The sequence below is a fragment of the Panicum virgatum genome, chromosome 8N (assembly GCF_016808335.1).
Source record: "Panicum virgatum strain AP13 chromosome 8N, P.virgatum_v5, whole genome shotgun sequence".
Lineage (NCBI taxonomy): Eukaryota > Viridiplantae > Streptophyta > Magnoliopsida > Poales > Poaceae > Panicum > Panicum virgatum.
Genome location: NC_053152.1, coordinates 12668944 through 12695193, shown reverse-complemented (window position 1 = coordinate 12695193; position 26250 = coordinate 12668944). Strand labels below are relative to the sequence as shown.

General features: G+C 45.9%; 1 long non-coding RNA gene across 2 annotated transcripts; it reads right to left on the bottom strand.

Annotated features, from left to right (window-relative positions):
* Window positions 1–722: 722 nt before the first annotated feature.
* Window positions 723–3079, bottom strand: LOC120686748. 2 transcript variants are annotated; one of them, XR_005680355.1, is made up of 2 exons: window positions 2489–3079; window positions 723–2293 (listed from the first exon to the last, which is right to left on the bottom strand). It is a non-coding gene; the product is annotated as an uncharacterized LOC120686748 (long non-coding RNA). The 2 variants fall into 2 exon arrangements; XR_005680354.1 differs by having other exon boundaries at window positions 723–2263; window positions 2489–3076.
* Window positions 3080–26250: the final 23171 nt, after the last annotated feature.

The window sequence follows — 26250 nt, the reverse complement described above, 5'->3', positions numbered from 1 at the left end:
CCGAAAGCAATGCAAACTCCTATAGATCACCGTCGTCGTCGTCGTCGCCTTTGGCTACATCATCATGTACACCATTCCCATTGGCATCGGTGTCACTATAATACTCAAAGATAGCATCATCTTCATCCTCCTCATCTTCCTCATCATCTGCTGAAATGGTAACTCCCTTGTTGGTTCTTACAAGGTCTGCTAAATTAACTTCAATGACGTCTGCATCCTCTTCTTGGTGCACATCATCAGCAGCATGCTCATCGCCCTCATGCACTACACGCTCTGTATCGGAATAGTAATCGTCTTCACTACTACAGAACAGGGTTTTAGTAACACCAACTTGTGTTACGATAGCTCAATAAATATTTTACTAGGTCTCCTAATAACATATCTTGTTAGTGTTCCTATATGCGATGTTACTATAGTCTAATCTATTAGAATAGAATACATGTGTTTCTTTATAACCTGAAAAGTATTACTACGCTGTAACACAATTAGTAATCTAGTGGAACACTTATCAAGTGTTACAATGTTTGTCTTTTGTAACATATTTTTGAGCTTTAGTAACACTTCCACGATGTGATAGAGAGCATAATTTGGAAAAAGAAACATATGGTTTGTAACACATGTTTTACCTATTGTAACACATTCAAAATTTTCAAAAAAAAACATTATTACACATTGCCTATAGCAAATAATATTGAAATTAGTTTTTTGGAGTAAGCATCATCTAGCACAATCACACAAACTGTAATTTTCAATAATCATAAGAAGGTACATTGATTGTAGAAGGGAAATAAATGTATATAATATACATAAAAGCGTACATTTAGAAGACAAATGTTACGTTGTAGCCAAGTGTACAAAGTCTATAGTCTATACTACTGGAAAGGAAAAATGAAGTATAACTGAATAAGTATCCTGGAATCCTAAAATTCGTTGTTTCTTGATTCATTCTCGAATAAATCCAAACATAAGAATTCAGTCATATCTCATTTCAACCTGCATTGAGAAATATAGCTTTAATATGTACCATTTCAAACTGCATAGAGAAAATAAGCTAGTTGTAATATTATATATTCAAAAAATCAGCTATGTCACACAACTCGAAGGCCAAGCAATTGATACTCCTTTAGCAGGATCGTAAGGTCATTGTAGACTTCAAGTACAAGCATATGCATATAACCTACAAACATCAGCTAGTCAAGAAGTAAATGCATGTTACTATGATGCTGGTAATGCCTAGTAACCTCAGTTGCAAACATCAGCTAGGCAAGACGCCAACAACAGCACAATCATAAATTATTTTAGTACCACAAGGTATCCATGGATAATTGCCAGCAGTGTCTAGAGGGAAAGCCATGGGCACAATCAAGAGCAGCAACTGGCATGAATAAAATTATCCTTTGAGTTAGTACAAAAGAAATTTGAAACAATATCAAACAACCATGCTGTTTTCATTGTTTATATAAGCAGAGTTCATCAATCTCCATATGGCACCTCATAGAAAGTAGAGTAGTTGTAGTCATACTTACCATGTCATTTGAAAGAAGGATGACCAAATATTTGAGGGAACCTTAGCTTCTCTCCTGAGAGGCACCTGAAAGATGCCCCTTACGTGAGAGTGAGACTCTAATGTTCAATCAAATCTGTTTTCAATGATACATTATGTGATCTCATTTGATACTCAGTACACCCTAAGGTTACTTCTCCGATGACCATATATGCCATCCCCCATCAAATAAACCCTACATCGAAAGCAAAGGCTGCAATATCTTTTCTCAAACATAATTGTATAGTCATGTAGCAGGGTATGGAGAAAATCTTTTGATCTAACTCTGAAGACAGATGCACAGTTGGTAGTAACATTTTAATTCATAAACAGAAAAGTATCACCAAGCTTGCAGTACAGAACAGGGTTAATCTAAGTAAAATTATTGCCAACCAAGGCTTCACAAATCATAAACCTTGCATTTGTAGTGTAGGACAGGGTTCACTTATGCGATCAATTTAATGATTAGTTCAGTACACAGATAATGCAAAACACTATATCTCTACAATCTGCAGCTTGTGAGAGCAACCTAAAAATCTTGATAGTGTAAATTTTGATCTTGCACATATAGTCAGTCCTGTATAATAACCAATTAATTATCACATTATCACATTTTATAAACAAACTAAGGATCTTTAGCAGAAAATCACCTAGGCGCTTTTAGATTATATCTCCAATTCCGAGTGTGGGCGAGTGCACGAGTGGGCGGGAGCGCTCGGCCTGAGAGGAGCACCAAGACAAGTATCCATCCTTAGAATAATCACACATTCAGAAATACAAGTTACCATCTAAATTGTTAGAACCACAAAAGAAGTGATATTTTCAGAACTGATCTATATATTTTGGTCAAAAAACTGAAACATGTATTAGCTGTGAGTTGACGTCAGCTGATTAGTAGTAAAAGGACCATCACGAAGAAATCAGGAGAGCTCTGCGCACATGTACCTGCTGTCACGGCGTCGTGGGGGTGGGAGGGCGTCAGAGCAAGTATTATGAGGCTGATTCAGCTGGGGAAATACGACATGGCGGAGAGAGAAGGTAGGAGAGAGAAGAAAGCAGGCGACTCCCTTCACGCCGGCTCAAAGCGGACGATTGCACAGTTGGGCAGTTTTTGAGCCTGCCATCACCATTCCTTCGTCGCCACGTTGCTGCTGAACCTGCAGAGCATTTAATTTTGTGTGGAGTCCGCTACCACCGCTTCGTGACATGGCATCTCTCCCAGCCGGCACTCGACGTAACCATAAGCCATGCTCTCAGCGTCGGAGGGAAAGAAGGCAGTCAAGCTGCGACAGATCAGATCGACATGATTTCCGGGGGCAGCTACGGCGTGCTGCGGGCGATCGGCGAGCAGGCCGCAACGTCGAAGGGGGCGTCGGCCTCGGAGGGGCAGTCGGCGTCGGGGCCGTCGGAGTCGTTGGGGCAGTCGGCATCGGAGGCAGCCGCATCGAAGGGGGCGTCGGCGTCGGAGGGGCAGCGGAGGGGGCGTCGGCGCGAGGTAGGATTTGTGGTAGTTTTCTGGAGGACGCAGGCGTGAGGCCTAGAATGACGGAAACCCGTATGTGCGGTGAAGGGGGCAGATCAGACGGGGTTGATCCTCTAGACGCAGAATGACCAAGACCGACGTGGGGCCAGTCAGCCAGTGTCGCACCAAGAAAATCTATCCTAATTAGCTTTTTTTTTCCAAAAAGATTGCTTAATTAGCTTTTTAGCCGTAAAAATTTTAGCAGCAGGACCAGGCGAGCGGACAACGCACACAATGATTGCGGCAGGACGACACGCCACGCCTCCTGGATATTCCGTTGGCAGCTATGGTTGCTACTCTCCGTTCCAAAAATTATAGGTTGCTACTTCCTTCTCTAACCTTAAGAATAAATACCCTAAAATTTACGAAGTCTCACCATGATAGATTTAATCACGACATATAATCTAATTTTGAGAGTATCTACTATTTTAATCTTATTTAGAGAGTATCTACTAGTTTGTCTCTTTTGCAACGTTTTCATTATTAATAACAAAATTCGGGTAAATCCACTTGCTAGCAACAAGACGCACACCACCGGTTCATTTTGGTCGTACTACATTCTTGTAATAGTAGTTATGGTAGCTCTATTGGGTAGTGATCGTTCTAGGTTACAATTCTTAGGTTATCGATTGAGACTGTCCACCTGGTTCCATGATGGTAGACCCCCTTTCGAAGAAGCAGGGGTCAGCTGGTTTCATCTACCAACCTGATCGAGTTTTTTTTCCATGGATGAAGCATCTACATTCAATAAATAACAACAACATAGATAGTTGTAATATCTATAATATGTATTTGTGACATATTTATGTGTTCCAGTTATGTGTTACAACATACTACCATTTTCTAACAATTTAGATGTAACATAAAATTTATATTGCTAAAACAATTATATGTAACACATTTTTATGAAACAAGTTCTATGTGTTACAACCTTCATAACTTTACGTTCCAATGAAACTTTTTGTAACACATTGACAAGAGTCTGTTACAAAATCTATGTTTTGTAGTAGTGCTTGGTATACGTCACCATCCTTTTCAGGCACATCATATATGCCCCTGTGTTTAAATTTTTTGCACAACTCACCAATAGTTGCCCGAGCCATTATCCTGCAAGTAAAATATCTTTGTGAATTGTGTCACAAGAATAAAAGTGTCAGACTTGTACCAAAATGACTTGATGTTGATGGACTTGAAATGTGAATGATCTCTAATGCCTACAGTCTTTCCCTCTTGATTGTACCAGTCGCATCGAAATAGGACCACTGATCGACGGTATTACATATTAGAGTTACATTGCAACTCTATTACCTCTTTGAGGACACCATAAAATTCAATTGTCTGGCCTATATGTGTCCCTTAGGCCATGACACCACTATTATGTGTCTTTAGGTGTTTCTCACGGTCAACTGTGCTATAGCGGACTCCATTGACACTGCAATCTGCACAGATCTTGACTTGGAGATCAGGAACACAAGAGAGTGCATACAATCCTTCGCTGACCGCATTAGCTTCCTCTTTACGCCGCTCTGCGATCTACAGCCAAGCATATAATAAAGTAGTTGAGCCTAGTGTAATGACAATGATTTCCATAAATTAAAGGATGACAGTAACTTACATGATCCTTAAACCATTAAGCAAACTCTTTCTCGTGCCTTTTGTCAACATCACGTACCCCTGCTTGTGCCAACAATTCCCTGTGCTTGCTGCGTGGCAAAGTTTAGACATTAGGAATATATCAACAGTGGTCAATATATGTGTCGATATAATAAAAAGGCAACAAGTAAAAGATATACTTACTCCAAATACGGCTCAACTTCGTCACAGCTATTTAGTACATACCAAACTAGCTTCGTAAAGGTTTTGTCATCGATGTATTGTACCCGATCCTTGCCAATAAGTTGAACACCATGCATGAAAACAGAGGTGTCACCATCTGATGGTCCATCAAATTGAGGAATTCTGTCGACATCATCGTCTGTGTATCCAGAACAAAATGCCAAGACTTCACTTTCTATGTATGCTTTAACAATTGATCCTTCAGGCCTAGCCCTATTCCTTCAAATATTCTTCAATGTGCCAAGCCGCCATTCAATTGGATACATCTAGCCATAATGTATAGGACCTCTAAGCAATGCCTCATCAGGTAGATGGACTACCAAGTGCACCATCACATCAAAGAAGGCAGGAGGGAAGATCTTCTCAAGCTTGCATAGGATCAGTGGGATCTCTTTTTTCAGGCATTTGACGACACCTACCTTCAAATTTCTGCTACACAGCTCCCGAAAGAAATTCCCAAGCTCTGCAACTGCTTCATATACATTAGGACGCGCAAGTCCTCTTAAGCCCGCAGGTATGATTCTTTGTAAAAGGACTTGGCAAGAATGAGTTTTCATCTGGCCTTGGATCTTTGAACCATCTGCAGTAATGTAACTTCCTATGTTGGCTACAAATCTATCTGGAAACTTTACATCTTTTAGGAACTTACAAAATGTACTTCAGTATGCAGGCGTGAGGACATAGAAAGCTGGTGGAGTTTTTACCATGGCACCATCCTGGTATGGATGCAAACGAGGTCTTATGCCCATAGCAACCAAATCTATCCTGCTATTCGGTGTGTCCTTTGTCTTGCCCTCCAGTTTCAGTAGTGTGCCAAGGAGGTTGTCACATATATTTTTCTCTATGTGCATGACATCAAGATTATGGTGCAACAGCAGGAATTTCCAATATGGCAGCTTCCACCACCCAGCTTTGCGGTTATAAATTACTCGCTCTCCTTTGTCGCCATGCTTTCTCTTGAGCCCTGTGTCTTTTAAACCTAGCTGGACATTGCTGACCCTTTGTAGTAGCTCTTGAACCTCCTTTGCAGTGAACTTTCCAGGTGCCTCCTGGTCCTCTAGGTTCCCATCAAAATCTGATGTGTTTTGCCGCCAAAGATGTCCCATTGGAAGGTAACAACGGTGCCCAATGTACACTAACTTATTATTTAGTGGACGTGACAATGCGTTTTTGTCACAATGAATACATGCATAATAACCTTTTGTAGTTCGACCTGACAGGGTGCCTAATGTGGGATAGTCATTTATGCTCCAAAGCACAGCTGCGTGCAGCTTGAACTTTGTTCGACTGGCAGCATCATATGCCATGACACCACTCTAGAGCTGAAGAAGTTCTTTTATAAGAGGTTCTAAGAATCCATCAAATTTTTTTCCTGGAGATTTAGGACCTGGGATCAGTAAAGACATGAAGTAGTTTGCAGGATTCACACATTCCCATGGTGGAAGATTTAAGGGCATAAAAAGCACTGGACACATGATGTAGGTCATGCTAAAGTTGCCAAACAGATTGAAACCATATGTGGCCATGGCAAGTCTCAGGTTCCTTGCATCCTTTGCAAACTCTTTGAACTTATGGTTGAAGTGCTTCCATGCCTTCCCATCTGCTGGATGGCTCATTTGGCCCTCAACCGGTGCCCGCCTCATCTTGTGCCACTGGAGGTCCTTAGCTGTTCGGCTTGAGTTGAACATCCTCTTCAACCTTGGGATCAGGGGGAAATGCCTCAAAACCTTCCGAGGAACTCGTTTGCCATCCTTATCTTCCCATCTAGATTGCTTGCATTTTGGGCAGACATCCAAGTTGGCATAACTCTTCCTAAACAACACACAGTTATTATGGCGCACATGGATGTTGTCGTATCCAAGGCCCAGTTCATGAAGATACTTATTTGCCTCATCATATGTTGAAGGTAATTTGTACTGAGGGAATGCTACAGAGAGCAGCTTCAATATTCCATTGAATGCTGTATTGCTGATTCGGTAGCGCGACTTGATACGTAGCAACCTCACAAGAAAGGAGAATCTTGATACAGAGCAGGATCATATGTCCGCTTCAAATCTTGGAGCACTCTAGTAAAATTTGGCACCTATCCATCCTCCTCTGCGGCTGCATACAAATCTGATATCATCTCCAGATCTAGAATTTCTTGGTTACCATCATTGGGTTCCTCAGCCACATGAATCCCATCATAATACTGAGAGTCATCATCTTGAAACCCGAATCCAGAATCATATTCATGTGGATGCACCTGCTCTGAAAACTTAACATTCCGATCATTTGCAGATTCCTCATGATGAGTCCATCATGTATATGCAGCTGACATTCCAAACAGAAGAATGTGGTCATGGACAACAGCCTGAGCCAAGTGACTTTGGTTAAGACATTGGGTGCATGGGCAAAGTATATGGGTATCGTCAGGAGATCGTCGCTTAACAAACTCTATGAATTGCTCCACTCCACGGGTGTAGGAACGTGTGAATTTCCTCCCATTAGTTATCCAATTTCTGTCCATCAATATTAAAAGTTTCTAAACAAAGCAGGATGAGGGAGTGGCTGGATTAGAACTAGTAAGATTGATACTAGGGGAAACTATAGTCATGTCAACAAATTGATGGTTGGCCTGCGCAGTGGACGGGCGGAGTAGCGGACTTGCGGGGGCAACAAAAGGGGTCTCCCCAGGAGCACCATGGACACCAAGAGACCTAACCAGTGTCATCAATAGGGATCCGCCGCCACCCCCATCAAGTAAGATTGAGGATCTGGATTGTGGACGACCATGTACCGACCGGGTGGTGGTGACGACCATTTGGTTGACTCAACCGGGTCTCCCTAGGAGGTGCCATTGGTTGACTGCGGATTGTGGCCGTTGAGTTAGCATCCAAGGGGCACGAATCCTCTGGCAGATGATGATTGAAATTTGTCGGGTCATTACGGAAACATCAAAATTTTATAACCGACAACAAACAATTGAACTCCAAATTATGACGAGTACATTAATTTAAACATATACACAGCACAGGAGTTCCAAATTCCAATCGATTTCCTATTCAAACACAAATTAACTTTTCACATAGTGGTACTTGCCAGGTGATGGAAATGGACGACGATAATGACGGCGAGGTGTTGACAGGGCTCTCAGCATCCAACCCTCATTTCGAGCCAGGACTCGGTGCCGGCTGTACTTCTTCTTGTTGTCTTCCCTCAGGGCGCGGGACTTGGCCCTCCCCACAATGTGATCCCTGACCTCATTCGGCCTAGTCCACCAGTCCGTCAAGTCGGGGCATATAGGGCAATGGAAGGTGCTGTCAACGCGGCAGACAATGCGCAGAGCGGGGCCCCGGGATACTAGAAGAATATAGCCCCGCAGGTCATTGTCATCCGGGTCCGTCTCCATCTGGGTGTCGGAGCCGGAGTTGAACGCCTCAGGAATGGTGACCATGAAGGACAACATCCGGGGCGGCGATGACGACGTAGCAGGTGTGGATGACGACAGTGCCACCACCACCAGAGAATGCTGGGAATGCAGTGGGGAGCCCGCTGCCCCTACGTGGCCTACATCGGTGGGCGACGGCGGGTGCAGGTCACCGGCTTCAGAGCGCCATGCCTGCCCGAGGTCACCAGCGTCGGAGTGCGATCGCCCCTGGAGGTCACCGGCGTCTGGGCGGGGCGAGCGCGCAGAGTGGGTGACGTGGCGCGACGAGAAACCTCCATGCTTCATGCCGTCAAATAGATGGTCGAACTGGAGAGGACACCGATGCTCGTGGAAATGGTGAATAAAATAGTTAGTTCCTTGTCTTCCATGGGAAGCTCCGTAGGCTTCCCCGAGAAGGCAACCGGCGCTGGAGAACAGGAACCGAGCCGGCAACTGCCGGCGGCCGTGGGATCTGAATCGTTGATGGGCAGATGAATGGCCAAGAGGAATCGGGATGGACTAGAAAAAGGCCCATGGTAGCTTTCTGGCCCATCTAATGAATACTGTCATAATATTAACCGTTACAAGTGTAATTTGAAAAATATGTTCAAATTGAACTACGTGTGCCTAAAATAGGATTCACAAAATTACAAGAAAAAATATAATTCGGATCACATATAGCAGCATAAGGCAAGTGCTAGATATGGAAGCAAAATTCAATTGTTTGGTATGGGTAATTCAAATAACTATGTCTAAGGTACCGCCAAAAAATAAATAAAATCAATAGTTTGTAAGAAAATCATACAAACTAAGATAGCAACATATTTTAGGTCCATAATCTTGTAAAAAAATATCAAATCATTTTAACAAAGTCGGGTCATATGTTGTTCACAAATGAATACATCCCCCGCATGGTTACCTAGAACTCAACCCCTTACCTCTTCAGTAGTGTGGTGTCCTTGGACGAATTTGAACCTTAGATAGTATACTCACGTTCCCTTAAGGATACGACACCCTGGAATACTCTTGGGTGAAAGCCTATGACGATATCCGTGCGCTTGCGGATTCTATTCGTGACGCAACAAAACGTCAACAAGCTTTTTGGTGCCGTTGCCCGGGAACGGCAGCTATATTATCTTAGAACCTAGTTCATCCTCGTATCTTTTTCATTTTCCTTGATTCTACCTTTACCCCCACTACCCATGGAGCAGCTATCCATTCCACAGCTCTCTACCCCAAGGGGCGAGTTCTTTGAGCCATCACCATCTTCCTCATCTAGCTATGAACTCGGACCTGGCTTTATAGCCATGGTTCGGAATCGACCCTTCTCTGGAGCAATTAATGAAGATCCCTATGAGCATTTGCAAGAATTCAAGGAACTGTGTTCGAGCTTGGTGATACTAGGCATGACGCAGGAAGCTCTATGGTGGAAGTTGTTTCCTTTCTCTCTCACAGAGAGGGCGGAGCAATGGTACACCTGCACGATAGCGAGTATTAACGGCAATTGGGAAGAACTTTGAGTTGACTTTTGTCACTCATTTTCTCTTACCGAACGCAGAAACTCTCTACCGATTGACATCCTCAATTTTGAGCAAGTAGAGAAGGAGTCCATAGGTGTATCTTGGGCTAGATTCTTACGCCTTTTGGCATCTAGCCCAGACTTATCTATACCTGAGGATGTATCATTGGATATCTTTTGCTCGGGTTTAGATATGAAGTCTGCCCTAGACCTCGACATCATTGCCGGAGGTTCATTTGCACACTGGGAGTTTCTTAGAAAACTCTTCCTTTCCTACCAACCAAAGTGAACCCCACTGGGAGGAATCCACGTCGAGCCATGAAAGTCTCTCAACACCTGAATCTAAGCTTCCATCTTTCAAATCCTAATATTCATCTGTTGAGCCCCCTCCCGAACCACGAACTCCGAAGGAAGAAGAAATTCAATCTTCAGAGTCCTCTTCCCGATTCGAGGATGATCATGCAGGAAACATCAAAAACTCCTCGAATCATCTAAGGCACAAGGAGCCCATGGAATCATTGTGTCTTTATGAGACCCTCGATGAAATTTCCCGCCATGAACCCGCAATGGACTGGTCGAAGGAGACAAGACGTACCTCTGAAGCAATTCAGATTATCCCAACTTCCACAACCATCCCCTTGTTCTATGAAGGGAAATGCCATAGAAGCTCTTCATGACCTTTCTACTGAGGCTTGCATCATATCCGAATACCTCGTGGACACTCTTATAGGAAACAAGCCTCTAACCCCGACTGACAAATATTTTAGAAGTCCCTCTGGACTCTTCTTTGAATGTCGAGGGATCGTAAGGGACGTGCCTATTACCATAGACAAAATTGAGATGCACTTAGACTTTTACATCTACGATATCCTCGATTTTGATCTTCTCCTAGGCTACCCGCTGGACAAATTTCTCATATCTCATCAAGGGAGCCTAGATGAAATGGTAAGGGAAAATGCTTCTGCCACGGATACTTCTTGCTCAGAAAGTCTTTTGGGAATGCCTCTTCCCGAGCAAAACACGCTCAAGGAGATGATACATACATCTCCATTCATATCATCCGAGTCTGTTCTCTTGGAAGTTGCAAAATCTGCCACTTCTGAAGAATATGACTCGGAAGAAACCCTTCACCTTTGTGAAGATGAACGATCACCATTTCCCTCGATCGAGTTTGAGCCTCTTCCCACTGGCCTAGAGTACGTTGTTCTCGACCACGATCGAGAATCAACATTGATCCTTCATGATGAATCTCTTGATATGGAGAACCCATGGGCCATGGAAGTTTGTGAGGCACTGACATTGGAGTCCAAAGAAAAGGAATCCTTAGAGGAGCATGGACCTTCATCATTGAAAAACCATGCTCATTCAATGATTCTCCAGAGTCAGCCATGCTTGATGCCCCGCGCACACATGAGGACTACAACCACTTTAAGGTCCTCTTTCGCAAAATCTTCAGAAGGTTGGTTGTAGATGTATATGTCTATCGTAAACATTGCAGATTTCGTGGATGCACGGTAGCACTAACCTTGTAGCTAGCTTCAACAATTAGTGGTGAAACAAGAACCCATCACCAATAATAGCTGCAAGAGTTCTCAGGGTCAAGCTTATGACCATAACCAAAGCACTGTCAGGAGATGGCCTGGATTATCATTTATTTATTTATTTTCCTTTAATAAAAAGAAAGTGCATGTCCCAGATATAGTTTTTCTTCGAGTATTTTTTGCCGCTAACCATTTTAGCTACAGATCAAAGAGCACAACGGATAGGCGACGCCTATGAACATGAGAGCTACACCAACTACGACATCTTGATACGTCTTGGCGAGGGAACAACTACAAAAGGGAACTTGAACTCCACAAACTTGAAGTTTTGTTGCTCAGCAATGCAAACTCCAAGTACGGGGGAGGTATGTGAGTACCCCGAGTAATTCCCTTCCATGCCAATTCTTATCAAAGGTTGTATATGGTGATCGTTCTTGCATCTTGCTACATAAAAAATTAAAAAAAATAATGAGAGGAGTTGCCATGGCAACAATATTGATTTCTTCATCAACAAAGCACCATGGTAAGTACTCTCAGTGTCCTGCTTTTAACTTTAAACAAAGCCCTTCCGGGAGGTCGCCGGAGGATCACTAGGTTCGTACTCATGTTTACCCCTGTTTGAATAAAGCTTAGTCATGCTTCATGCTTCCTTTATCTGTTCTTGTATCCTCTGGTTTGAATGTGTAGCATGCAACATATTCATAGGCCTTTTAAATCAAGCATGGTACTTGGGTTAAAATGTCCTCTTCAATTGAACTAGGCTTCATGTCAAGTTTGATTGATGTTCCTAGAGTTAATACTTGTATAGATACTAGTTGTATATGCGGACTAACCCATGTAGGAAAATCTTCAAATCCAAATGGGTGAGTCATTGAGTAGAATTCAAATGGGAAGGTAAGTCAAGGCATCGGATTAATATTGCGCAACATACGTGTTGATGCAACCTTAATTCAGCCTTGCTTGAGTAAGTATCATGGTGAGATTAAATTTTAGTTGCAATAAAGTTTTAGGGCTCCCTGGTTCATAAAACTGGCAGAGCCATTATTTTGTTTCCATCCATTTTTGTTATTGAATAAGCACCAGATACAAGAACAAGTGTGGAGGAGATCTCTTGGAGCATTGATACACATATACTCGAAATCACCCTCAGCATGTGCACAACACCGAACGAATCAGAACGCAAAAGGATACGATGAACTAGCACTAGTATTGGGCGGTAGAACCCCAGGTTTGGCCAATTAGCACTAGCCCCGCTCGTCTTCATCGTGGCGGTTTGTGCACCAACCCTCATTCTCCCCAACCTATGAGTTTAAATGAGATCCATTGTGAATCACTAAAATTAAACTCAAAGATGGCCTCTAGTCGGGTGCTTCTCTTTGATTAACTTGCATACTTTTTATTCTTTGCTAAGCCTGAGCTTGTGAATCATATCTTATGGAAACCATAATTGTTCAGTTGCTGGAAAGTGAGATATGGTTTGATGGAAGAATCCATTCTTTATCTGCTTATATGTCTGGGAAATTTTTATAAAAAGGAGAACCTCCATAGCTTTACAGCTCCACGTGTTTGTCCTACCAAAGCCATATGTCGATCTTCATGATAGAAACTTAAACATATGTGCCTTGTTGCTTCATTGAGCTTCATCAAATTTTGTGACCCTAGTCCCTAGCAAGATGCATTTCATACTTGTTTGATCAAGAACACGTGCACGCCATAAGCTAAACTTCTACACTAGAAGTTAGTGTTAGTATTGATCTCCACCGGGCCAGTCCAACGACTGGGCCAACCTTGACTCGCGTCCTGATCGGGGACGCCCAGCCCAAGATGAGGCTGGTGGGCCCCCGTCGTGCAGCCCTATAAAGTGGAGGTGGGATTAGAGGCTCAGTAACGTGGTTCGTCGCCGCCACTGTTTCCCCACCTCCAAACCCTAGCCGATCTACGGGAGAGGCTGCCAGCGGCGGGATGCGCCACCAGCAAGCCATCACCACCCTTTCGACCACGTGTAGTGATGGCGCATTCATTCTACATCAGCGCCACTACGAGACCGTCGTCCCCTACGACTCCGGCGATCCGCTGCATCAACCGTCGCTGCCCGTGCGCAGAGCTCCACCAACGAACCCGCGAAGGCGACGGCAGCGGCCACTAGCAAGGTCTTCCCTCAGTTAAAGTAAGAACCCATCGATCTACTCCTAGGAGGTCCTAATGATCTTAACAATGGTATCAGAGCCTTCTCTAGTGAGTAGACTGAGTTGGAAGAGAGTGTTTCGAACTCGAATCGAGAGAATCAAAGGACAGATCGAAAGACACAGATCGGGTTTTTGAACCAACCCTAACCCTAGCAAAGGAAGAGGCGGCGGTACTAACCTAGGTCTCTGCGGAGCCGTGTGGGACAGCACAGAGCGCCGGCTCGCTGGGGCTCGGTACCCAGAGGTGTGCGTGTGCGGGCTCGCTAGAAAGGGCGCTATCACCGGCTCGCTCGACGGCGGTGCGTTCACCATTCGGCGAGCGCGCACACCAGCGAGAGAGCCGCGGCAGCGCAGCCACCTCCTTCCCTGGCCATCTGTGGCCGCCGCCGCTTGTTGGAGGAAAAGAAAGGGGGAAAGAAGAAGGGTCACTGGCCATGGGCCGGTGGCAGGGCTGCGGCAACATGCGGGCGGTGCTGCTCCTCACAGCCGCCGGCAAAGGGGAGGGCCGCGGTGGCGCGGCGCCCCTCCGGCCATTTTGGTGCCGCCGCCTCGATCGAGATAGAAAGGAGGGGAATGGCTGCTAGGGTTTGGCGGGGAATCAGCTGGCGGGTTTTGTCCCGCTAGGACGACGGGCGGCCGTCCGATGCCGATCCAACGGCCAGGGACGCTCGGACCCTTTATGAGGCGGTTTGTTATGCCCGCCTCAGTTAATCAAAAAACCCCAACTGCCACGGTAAATTTGACCTTTTATGAGGCGGTTTGTTCTGCCCGCCTCAGTTAAGCAAAAAAAAAATAAAAAAAATGTCGAGCCCGCAGAGCCCATCTAGGGCCCACCAAGCCCATCGACGGGCTAGCTGCTGCGCTGGCCGCCCACCGCCGGGAACGCGCCGGCCTCCTACCACCGCCCCTGGTCGCCGACCGTCTCTGCCTCCGCTCACGCGCCGCTGCCGCAACTCGCACGCGGGTGCCGCCGCGCATGCCGTGAGGGCCGCCACCGCCAGATCCGCCCCGCCTCGGCTAGATCTCGTGTGCCGCCGCCGCACGCCACGATGACCCCCACTGCCAGATCTGCCCCGCCTCTGCCGGATCCAGTACCTCCGTGCCCCCGACCGCCGGCTCCACCCCGCCTCGACCCACCGAAGCCCGAGCCCACGATGCGTGCCGCCACTCTGGAGGGGGCGCAGCCGAGGGAGATGGCGCAGTGGAGGGAGGGCTCTGAGCAGAAGCGCAGCCAAGGGAAGGGGGCACGGCGGAGAGGGGCCTCGAAGCAGGGGCACGATGGAGAGGAGAGGCACGGTTGGCGCTGAGGCCAAGTGTTGAGAGAGAGAGAGAGGAGACTGCGGCTCGAAGAGGGAGGGAGTGAGGGGGAGTTAGGATTTTGCTTTCTTATATACTTCTTCTCAGCAATTGGGCTAATATGGGCCTCGTTTGGGCTTGCTCTATTAACCAAGGTGTACCATTATAAGGTGACCACCTGAAAATAGAACTATTAACCGAGGCGGTTATTTTAATGGTGACCGCCTCGGTTAATTGATTTTGCGAGGCGATTTTCTTGATCGCCTCGGTTAATAAAAAATAACCGCCTTGGTTAATCGAAGGCATTAACCGAGGCGGTTTTTTAATGTGCTCGCCTTCGAGGCAATTTTAAAGCGCCTCAGTTAATGGAATTTTGTAATAGTGTATTGCTATATTGGAATTTAGGCAGAAATGCAGGTAAAACAGGCTCCAAGCTCCAAGCTACAAAACACTACCAGTCAAAGCATGCCATTCAGCCTCCCATGGATCAGACCAAGCCATCAGCCCCTGCATGAGCGCATAAAACATGAGCATCAACATTAGTGGTAGGAGTTATTGCTAATGAATTCCACAAAGTGTTAGTGTATATTTGTGTACAGGTTGCTTATACTTGGAAGTGAGAGAAAATGCAGCCCATGAGCAAGGTGACATGTCATCGATCCAAGGAAACACCTTCTTGACAAATCAGGCATGTTCACGAGGATCCATGGACCCACCAGAGGTAGCAAACCGACTTAAGAAGGGCCCACTCACCAGGAACCGACATGGGGACCCACCTAGCAGCCTCCAGGTCAATTTTGAGGTTGGTTGGCCGCCTTTTTTGGTCGACCGACCAACATGGTCGGCTGACCATAGGTCGGTGCATCTGATCGTCGTCTTCCATGTGTCACATCCTCATTCGATGCCAAGGTCGGTTCTAGGAGGCTCCGGGCTCAATTCGGGGCAGAAGAACCCATGGCACCCCTCTATAAATAGTAGTGGGGGGGGCTCAAATGGAGACACACAACACATCCCACACTCACTCTCCTCTTGAGTTTTCACTTCTTCATATGAGCTCAAATGGGGGGGGGCTCATGCTTGAGGTGTAGAGTTGCCTGGGAAAGGTTAGGGGTAGAGGTACTCAGGAGGGGTGCTGATTTATCGGCGCTCTTCTCCAAATTGTCCCTCTATGAGAGTGAGGGAGAGCCAGGGGAAGTGCCGGGTTTGTCGGCACTCTTCTTCGCTTGTACCTCGATGGATGCTTATCAATCATAGTAAGTATTTGTGATTTCTTATGTTCCTCAGAAATAGAATTTAAGCTCAAGTTCTAGTTTCCACTATTTACAGGATCGAGCGTCCACTAGAAAAGTGGATGACTCTAGTGTAGGACTCCTGATAGAGATAGATAATCCTGATCGCCCCTAGATTTAGTACGGTATAGTGTAGACGTGTTGTCTAGACTAGACTTTACCACTTGGTTATTTTATACCCCATGGTTTGTAGAGATAGCCTGCAAGTGGTGACAACCCTGTTAGAGCCCAGTAATCCTCCACATTTGGGTACATAACAGTGCGCAGTTTTTAGAGCGTCTGGCTTTTAGCCAGGGGAAGCCGTTACCCCAAAGTAAACGGCAAAGCTAGATCTTTTCTTATCTTAGGTTCTGAGCCATATGAGATCCTCTCAACCTCTTATCTCTTCAGTAGTGTGGTGTCCTTTGATGAATTCGAGCCTTAGATAGTATACTCATGTTCCCCTGTGGATACGATACCCTGAAATACTCTTAGGTGAAAGCCTACAATGATATCCGTGAGCTTGCAGATTCTATTCATGACGCTACGAAATGTCAACACTAGTGCTGAGGTTGTTTCCATGGTTATCTCACCTGATAGCTCCAACTCCACTTTCTTCAATAATGCTAGTATAGGCACTCGCTCCTTGAAGACTCCATCAGCTACAGAACAAGAGCTACGTCAACAACTTGCTGCTGAGAAACAAAATGCAGCTGCTATCCATGAAGAATTTGCTCATTTAAGAAAGAGGAGTGAAGCAGCAAAGGAAGTGCTGGCGAGAACTCAACAACAGTATGAGGACCTGAAGAAGTGACAGGAAGAGAGCAATCTCATCCTTGAGAGAATCTTGCTGGTGAACACTGCTGGTACATCTTCTCAGCCCTAATCCTCTATCATTACCTCCGGTGCTTGTGTGATGTCGTAATGTGGGTTCTGAACTATTTTGGTGGTGTGATGAACTATTTGTGGTGGTGTGATGAACTATATGTGGTTGTAAATTATGTGGTGCACTTTCTGTGATTTCCTGCCGTATCTTTTGGTGTTCTGTGATGGAATGGTTCTGTGATGAAATGGTTCTGTGATGAAAGTGCCACGTGGAACTCTATGAAAATGATGCGTGGATCAACCAAAAACTGACAAGTGTAACTCTAGCAAAATGACACGTGGATCAACCATAAAAACAACACGTGCAGTAGCTGAAAAGTGACATGTGGACCAATAGGCACATGACACATGGACAAAAACGGCAACAACATGTGGATCACCGAGAGAAAGACACGTGGGCGAACCCAAAAATGACACGTGGAAACGTGGAAAGGTGACATGTGACCGAACACTAAAGTGACATGTGTCCTTCGCTTGTGTCGCCACGTGGCCTTGTACCAGCTTGCCATGTTGCTATCCTCTTTGCAACACGTGCTGCCCTACACGTCACCTGCCAGCGTGGACAAAGCCACGAGGACTGCCGGCGTGTCCTGGTCACGTCGCTTAACAGCGTTGACGGCACCTGCCAGCGCGGATGTGTACACGTGGATCCGGGTGTCCTATAACGTTTCAGCGACGCATCACCGAACCAAAAACGGTTCCATGATGAAAGTTTGTTCGTCATAGGAAAAAACAGTTCCGTGATGTTTGTGGCCATTCCGTCACGGGAAACCAAACTTGATGATCCATTTTTAACGAATTCAAATTCATCACAAATTCATCACATCACTTTTTTAATGATGAGTTTGGACCCTACAGTGATGAATTTCATTCATCATTGAAGCTATGATTTCCACAAGTGTATATGCCGTTGAGCCCGAGCTGCCACCGAAGGCAGCGCGCATAGGTGGGGCCCGAGCTGCCTCCCAACGGCGAGGCATTGCGCTGTTCTCCCTTTTGGCCATTCGTCACTGGCCAGAGCCCGAACCTCCTCCTGGCAGCGAGCACGCAGCAGGTGAGGTGCTGCACCTTCGTCACGCCGCAACCGCCGACCTCCACGGGAACCTCCGTCTAGATCTAAGAGACTGAGAAAGTAGGAGTCTAGAAAGAAACCAATGAGTAGACGTGAAATGGGGTGAGGAGCCACACGGAAAGGAAAATGGTGGAAATTAGTGGGGTCTACGCACGTGGTGCTGTTGTTGACACCGTTTATTGGCATGTGTCAATGTATTGAGCATGCGGCCGATGGAGAATGGGCCAACGCTGAACTGGGAGAAAGAAGAGAAGACATTTTGCTTTTTGGGCCGAAATGAGCGTCACAGCCGATGGAGCTATGGAGGAAGCCAACAAGACATCGTTAGCAAGTTATCTTTTAGATTTTGTATTAGTCAAGTTTGTTTCTTCGTTCACAAGTTGTAATCTCGCCGTGTCGGCAACGGGGTCTAGATTTACGCTATAAATAGCAGACCTCCGGCATTTGCAAATTTTGATCAACCACATTTAACCAAAAACCTTTTCATTTATCGCATCTACTTTTCATGTCGGCGGCTTCGCCAAAACCCTTGTTGCAGTAGATTTTTCCCTTTACAAGTTCTTCTCAGCAGGCACGTTCATCGTTTGCTGTTAAGTTCCAAGTCGAGTTGCGTAGATAGGCCCAGGTTGACAGCGCATCCCTTCTTAATCTGTCTATAGTGCTCAAAGTTATCAAGCATGTTATATCCATCCGGTGGGGTTTAACTGTTCACAATTTATCGATAAAAGTTATCAATCTATTAGATTAATCCGTTTAGTCTAGCTTTTTATTGCTTTTATCACAAGTTATCAGTAATTGCTTAGATTGTGCTAGATTAATCCATTTAATCTGGTTTGCTTTAGGTTCTTACCACAAGTTATTGACATCTGCTTAGATCTTGCTAGGTTAATCTGTTTAATCTAGTTCGTTTTAAGTTTTTGTCACAAGTTATCTAGCCTAGATCTGCCCACTATCAGCTTCTTTCGTGATCTCACAGTCATAGCCGATCGGACCAGGATCTAGGTGTTTTCTGCAGGCCATGTCACTTTAGGCATGGGCCAGCTTCCCTGAATCGGCTTCTCAATAGCCGATTGCTGGCGTCATCGATATCGGCTGGCTAACCGATAGCCCCCTAAATTTAATGTTTACCCTCGTCAATTTCAGATCAAATTGACTGGCATGCCAAGCGCACCACACGTGCACCGATCGGGTTCGGTACGACGGAGCGAAGCATATCTCCCCGACCCTAGCATACGTGGAGCGTGAAGATCCGTTCGGCGGGATTTTTTGCGTCAACACGCTTCTTGGCTTGCCCAGTGGGACCCATCATCAACATCCATGACGACAACTTGTACGCCTACATCAACATGGTCAATGGCAAATCGGCCAACAACGACACCCATGTAGAGATCAGCGGTGACAATGTCATCAAGGTCACCGAGGAGCATCTCAACGAGGCCCAAAAGTAGCGGCTTTCACGAGCCGTTGATGGCTTCAAAGATGCTTGCCTTCGGACGTTCACCATGGTCGACAGAGAGGGCAAGGTAATCCAAAAAACCGATTTCCCTATGCCGCGCCATATTACCATCACCGAAGACTCTGCGAAGTTCCAAGAGATGTTCGATCGGGCCATGCATCACGCTCTGATCAACCACTCAAACATCATGGAGAATTTCGTCTAGAATGCTATCTATGAGATGATGAAGGGTGACTGGACTACTAGATATACAGGGTCGTGGTACTCCAACCCGGAGTCAATGACTGCCGCAGCTAGTAGGGCAGCAGCTTCCGCTGCAGCGGGCATCGGCTCCCAGCCGATGGCACCCAGTACAACTCCGGCTGGCACATGATCTTTTCCTATGCCGCCGCTATTCTTCTAGCCATCGCGTTCCAATCAGTTGGGACTCCGTTGTTGTCGGCTCCGACATACACCACAGCATCGCCGATGACTATATCGGCGTCGAGGAGTTTGTTCAGGACACCGCCTGGATATGTCCCGACCTCTTCTTTCAGGATGCCTCCAGAGATGATGGCAGGCATATGGCCGCAGAGTCAGAATGCTATAGGCCCAGCAGGATTCTCTCAAGGCGCTCCACCTTCACCCCAGAGATCGCTACCATTGGCAACTCGCTAGCAACCCCCTTAGCAGCAGGCAGGGGGACCACAAGCGTCGCCATCAGCTACGCAGCCGATAGCTCTACACCCGCAGTACAATCCATTGGCTATATGGTCGGTGATGAATACCATGGCGCAGATGATGAACATGCAAGCCCGGGAGGCAGCCCAGCAGCAGCAGCATCAATTTGTTCCCGTGCACCAGCAGCAAGTGCCAGCGCCACCACCGGAGCAACCACTTCAACCTCCTACGTCTCTAGCTTTGCAACCTACGCAGTACATGCAAGCTCAGGTACAACAACAACCAACTCAGCAATGAGTTGTTACACCTCAAGTTGTTGACTGGTTAGTGCAAATAGCCGATGTGATGAGAAATCAATTCGACTCGAAGCCCAAGGAGCCGGCATTCATGTACCATAAGCCTTAACCTGAGGCTTATGATCAGATTGCTTTACCACATCGCTACAGAGTGCCGGACTTCACCAAGTTCTCTGGACAGGATGGTATAACTACCATCATATTAAGTTATTCCTGATCCAGTGTGGAGATGCTTCTGTAGTCGATGCTCTAAGGATTCGTCTGTTCCCACTCTCGCTATCTGGATCAGCCTTTGCCTTGTTCTCCTCCTTGCCAGCAAACTCTATCATTACATGGACTGATCTGGAGAAGCAATTCCATAAGTACTTCTTCGCAGGAGTGCATGAGATGAAGATCACTGACCTGATAGCAATCAGATAGAGGAACGATGAACCTGTTACCGACCACATCCAGAGGTTCAGAGACATTAGAAGCAGGTGTTTCAGCTTGTCTCTCAGTGATAGCCAGTTGGCAGAATTGGCTTTTCAAGGATTGTTGCCTCACATCAGAGAGAAATTCTCCTCTCAAGAATTTGAGAGTCTGAGTCATCTCGTCCAGTGGCTATCTTGCATTGATGTCTGGACCCCAGTACATGGAAGAGCCATGTTCCAGAAGAAGGTTAACTTTGCTAAAGATACTTCTGACTCCGAAGATGAGGCGGAGATTGGCTTGGCCAAGTGGACCAAGAAAAGGGAGCTAGTCTTGTGCCCGTTCGAAAAAAATGAAAAGGAAAAGTACGGGTTTGACATTACAAAGGCCGACAAGATCATCGATCTGTTGCTACAGAAGGGGCAGATCAAACTATCAATGAATCATACGATTCTGTCGGTCACCGAGTTGAAGAATCGCAAATATTGCAAGTGGCACAATGCCATTTCGCACAATACTTGTGAGTGCAGGGTGTTCTGCAAGGAGATCCAATCGGCTTTAGAAGCAGGAAGAATCAAATTTGATGCGCCAAAGAAGCCGGTGAAGATCGATGGTCATCCTTTCCCTACAAACACGGTAGAAGTAATGGATCAGAATGCCAAGACGGGGCCCAAGCTCTTGACTTCTGAACAAGCTAAGTGTTCGGGGGCCGTGGACCCCAAAGCACAAGTATTGACCAACCAACTCGGGGGGCTGGGCCAATATGAAAGAGGAGAAGACTTCGCCGATGTGTGACATCTCAAATGCTGATCAACAAGTACCAGCATCGGCAAGAGAGGGAAGAACGCCGACAGCAAGAGCGAGCCTAGCATGAAGATAACCATAGGCGGTGCCCATTTTCATGCACTGCTGGAACGAAGGTCTGCGTTTTCCATCGGTCGATGACTACCTAGGATGCAATTGGTCACCTGGAGGATGCCCTCCATACAAGGGGCAGTGCAACGATGGTCGTGACCAACAGCAGATTCATATGGGCAGGCCAGAGAGAAGGCGCACTCCTGTCCAGGATCGGCTAGGAAAAAAGATCGATCCTTTGGAATAGTTGGAAGAAGAAGCCAATGCACATTTTCCTGATGAGCAGCTATTGGTCCGAGAGAATGAGTACCGATATGATGACCCGTATCAATGGTGCCCCGGAGGATTGACTTGATCTCAAAAGGGGTGGATACAGAGGCTACGCGATCGTGAACAGCAGCAAGAGGATCGTGCTCACGAGGAAAGGCGCTCAAAGTCTCAAATATGGCACGCAAAGGAGAAAGCTGATGAGGTTGTAGCTGCATTGGTTAACATCGTTTTTATTCTGCCCATGGCATTCAAGGCTCAGTCTGGTGAGGAAATAGCACAAGCCATGGCTCAGTTTTCTCTGGATCCTATGCAGGCAACATTTGATAAACTAGATGACAAAGAGCGCAAGCATTTGAGGCCATTGTTCCAGAAGGGGTACATCAACGGCAAGCTGATGACCAAGATACTTGTTGATGGAGGGGCTGTTGTTAACATCATGCCGTATACCATGTACCGGAAGCTTGGGCTAGGAGAGGATGATCTAATCCAAACCGATATAATGCTCAAATACTTCGAGGGTGCAGTTTCTCCAGTCCGGGGGGCAATCTACGTTGATATGACGATTGGGAGCAAGATGCGGTCGACTACATTCTTTATCATCAACGGCAAGGGATCATACAGTACACTCCTGGGCAGAGATTGGATTCATGCCAACTGTTGCATACCATCTACTATGCATCAATGCATTATTCAGTGGATTGAAGATTCGGTGGAGGTAGTGCATGCTGATTCTTCCATCAATATTTCTATAGCTGATCCTGAAGTTTGGAGTGGTCTTGGCCTGAGATGTATATCGGGTGAAGCTTGGGAAGAGGGAATCCTAAAAATGGCTGATTTCAAATTGGATGCAGTCTAAGGAATCAGCTCGGAAGGGTCATCCTAAACATTTGCTAGGATGGAAGTCATAGCCGATACTATGAATCGCCTTTAGTATAAAAAAAACATGTAAAGAAGAGTCTTGTAGAAGTGCGAATCTGCTAGCCGATTATCATAAGCATCGGTTGTTCATGGCCGATACGATATGTATCGCCCTTAGTGCAAAAAACATCCACAAACAAGACTTTGCTCTATTCAGATCATTTGACTGTGGTAATATCTTGTTTGTTTATTGGGAGGTCGACTGAATTATCTTTTGAAGGCAATTAAGGTCTTTTTGTCCACAAGCTATTCATTGGCTTTGGAGAGAATTATCCTACTGATACTATAGCTAGCCTATTCATTGGTGAGGACATTGCTAATCACCCCGTCAATGCTAACTTCCTCGCCAATGGTGGTAGCAACTACGCCGAGGTCGTCGACGAGCTCCTTGAACTCTTCCCGCGCCTTACCTTCGTGGAAAACTGGGTGCAGAGCCCAGAGGTCGTTTCCAGACAAAGTTTGCACCACAGCGAGGCAACAGCAGCTCCTTGGTGGACTCCATGATCAGCGACCTCCCAGACATGGTTGGGGATGTCCTGTAGTCGAGCGGCGACAGTGTCGCCACGCGCATTCACTGCTTCCATAACAATGGCTACTGCAGTGTAGAGAGACTGGATTTGTGACTCCAGGGCTGAAACAAGAAAGACAGGGAGAAGTTGATTTGGAATCAATACCTTATCTGAAGGGGGTTTTTCATATCAGCAGAAGATTTACCTACTACCCTGGTGTCAGTCGCGACGAGTTGGGCACAAACGGCCAATGTCGCATTCTCAGCTGCCAGTTGCCCTGCCTGGGCTGCATCCAGGCTGACCTAAAGATGATCAGATTTCTTGGTCTCCTCGGCATAGTTGGTGCACGCCTCATCCTTCTCTCGGTAGAGCTACCGAATGAGTTCTCGAGTCTCCTCGTCGACGCCATGAAAAGGGCTCGGTGGCACTGGGGAAGTAGAGCGGGGTGGTGTGCTGGAAGCTTCATCATCCCTGCAAAAGAAACCAGAGCTGATTAGATCTAATCGGGTCGCAACAGATCGCAAGGGAAGATCGATGGAATTCGCTACCCATGATGGCAACGGAAGGCTGGTGGCTGGTTTGAGCATCCCTCACCTGCGTGCTTGTTTCCTGCCATTGCAAAGTGGAGATGAGAACTAGGGTTTCTCTAGGACAGAGGAGGAGGCAACGGCCGATGAAGTCTAATGTGTCGCCATACCGATGGCTACTATTTATGGATCCGGTGGGGACAGTAAATCGGCTAGAGGAAGACGAGGTGTCTCAACCTCAAAGATTAATTGAAATAATTGGGGTGAAAAGACAAAATTTGGATCGTCAAAGTGTGAATGAGTGGTGAAGAAGAGATGAAACCAGGGGCAAAGAAGAGTTTTCACCCACCACCTCTACGAGATGCGAGGAGTCAACTGTATGGAGTCAGAGTCCATACGGAGAAGAGGAAGGGCTTCTAGGAGTAAAGGAGTTTCAAAACAAAATATACATTTCGCTCCGAAACAAGGGGCATGTGTTGACACCGTTTTTTGGCACGTGTCAATATACTGAGCAAGCGGCTGATGGAGAATGGGCCAACGCTGAACTGGGGGAAAGAAGAGAAGACATTGGGTCTTTTGGGCCAGAATGAGTGTCGCAGCCGATGGAGCTGAGGAAGCCAACAAGACATCATTGGCAAGTTATCTTTTAGATTTTTTATTAGGCAAGTTTGTTTCTTCATTCGCAAGTTGTAATCTTGTCGTATCGGCAACGTGGTCTAGGTTTAGGCTATAAATAGCAGACCTCCGGCATTTGTAAATTTTGATCAACTACATCCAACCACAAACCTTTACATTTATCGCATCTACTTTTCATGTCGGCGGCTTCGCCAAAACCCTAGTTGCAGTAGATTTTTCCCTTTACGAGTTCTTCTCAGCAAGCACGTTCATCGTTTGCTGGTATGTTCTGAGTCGAGTTGCTTAGTCTAGCTTTTTGTTGCTTTTATCACAAGTTATCGATAATTGTTTAGATCATGCTAGATTAATCCGTTTAATCTGGTTTGCTTTAAGTTCTTGCCACAAGTTATCGACATCTGCTTAGATCTTGCTAGGTTAATCTATTTAATCTAGTTCGTTTTAAGTTTTTGTCACAAGCTATCCTGCCTAGATCTACTCGCTATCGGCTTCTTTCGTGATCTCACAGTCATAGCTGATCGGACCCGGATCTAGGTGTTGTCTGCAGGCCACGTCACTTTAGGCACGACTAGCTTCCCTGAATCGGCTACTCGATAGCCAATTGCTGGCGTCATCGATATCGGCTGTCTAGCCGATAGCCCTCCCTGAATTTAACGTTTATCCTCCTTGTCAATTGCAGGTCAAATTGACTAGCACGACAAGTGCACCACACGCACGCCGATTGTGTTCGGGATGATAGAACGAAGCAAATCTCCCCGGCCCTAGCATACGTGGAGTGTGAAGATCCATCCATTGGGATTTTCGTGTCAACAGCTGCGGAGTGCAGTTGGATCTATCGCCAGGAAGAGAGATAACGAGCGAACGTAAACAAAGCATACAAAATACCTGCTCCAAAGTTAGTCCAAAGATTACAACAATCCACAATTTTACATCACAAAGTCCAACATTAATTATTATTACAAACCAAGTTCGAATTCATAAAACAAGTACTTCAGAATTCAATAGTGCAGTGGAAATAAAACGATAGTTCTAACGACGATACAAGATGTCGTGATAAAGTCCGTACATGACATCACTCAGCACAATCAGCATTGGCCGGGGACGCATCCCATTCCACGGACCAACCAGGAGGTAGAGCACATAGCCAAGTCAAGCTAGCAATCATATCTTCAAAAGTCTCACCTGAAAACAATGCCACAAGCAAGGCTGAGTTTACTAATACTCAGCAACACTTACCCAACTAGTAAAATATACTTAGCCAACTCCTAAACATGCAAGGCTTTCGGCTAAGGGATTGTTTTTTGCCAAAAAGCATCTAAGAGTGAGTCCTTGCTTTCAAGTTTTTGCATCAAGCTCTAGTTGATTAACCATTCTAGGTAAGCAACTATCCAACATCACACATGGTGGAATTAAATTAAAAATACAACAATATTAATAACCATTGTCATTGTTACTCTTCTTACTCTATGTGGTAAAAGGGTCAAGCAGTCTTAATGGCCGCGAGAAATAGATGATTCGAATCAAATTTCTTAACATTGCAAGGCAAACCTAAACACACGTCACGTGGTTACTCCTAGAGTCACACGTGCAAACTTTCCCATCAATTCCTGTTTCATGGAACAGGCCCACCGCCCTTGAGTA